The 577-nt window shown below is 59.3% G+C and overlaps 1 protein-coding gene across 1 annotated transcript in view; it reads right to left on the bottom strand.

Moving 5' to 3' along the window:
* Positions 1 to 577, bottom strand: part of LOC104157880 (TNFAIP3-interacting protein 1-like) — a gene marked incomplete at its 3' end in the record, with an annotated part of 4,272 nt that overhangs the window by 217 nt on the left and 3,478 nt on the right. The window lies entirely within an intron of this gene.

Genomic DNA, 577 nt, shown 5'->3' with positions numbered 1-577 from the left:
GGCAGCAGGTTGGCATCCTCGTTCGGCGGCTGCTCCAAGTCCTGGGGACGGGGAAGGGATGAAGCACAGTCAGATCAGTTCAAGGAGCATTGCAAAGTTCCCTCTCAGAGCAGGTCAGCCTCATCTCCCAGCCAGGGCTGTGGTGGGGAGCTGGGTCAGCACCGAGACACTTTGCAACACCTCTTGGTGCACTGAAAAATTATGGCAGCTTTGTAAAGGTTTGATTCCCAGCTGCTGGACATGGGACACCAAGTCCCTGGGTGGAGGGGGACGTTATAGCAGTAGCTCTCCCAGCCCATGGATTCCCCGTACCCATCGGCAGTCTAAGCAGACCATGCTCCCGGCTTGCTGCTAGCAACAGAGGCATCTCTACCCCTGGTACCTTCTCCCCCCGAGCTCTCCCCGTTGGCACCAAGACTAGAAATCCCAGCTCCTGAGACTGTCCTTCCCATGTACACCTTGGTCTGCACCAGGAGCTGAGGTTTGCCACGTGAGGGGTGGTCTTACCCCAGTCCCCATCTCCTTCCTCCTGTCCTCCCTCTGCGGCTCCCCTGCCACCGCGGCATGCCACGCACCG

This window comes from Cariama cristata, unplaced genomic scaffold (genome assembly GCF_000690535.1).
Source record: "Cariama cristata isolate BGI_N322 unplaced genomic scaffold, ASM69053v1 scaffold38812, whole genome shotgun sequence".
NCBI classification, from domain to species: Eukaryota; Metazoa; Chordata; class Aves; order Cariamiformes; family Cariamidae; genus Cariama; species Cariama cristata.
Note: the sequence above shows the minus strand (reverse complement) of the source record. Positions and strands in the feature narration are given on the sequence as shown.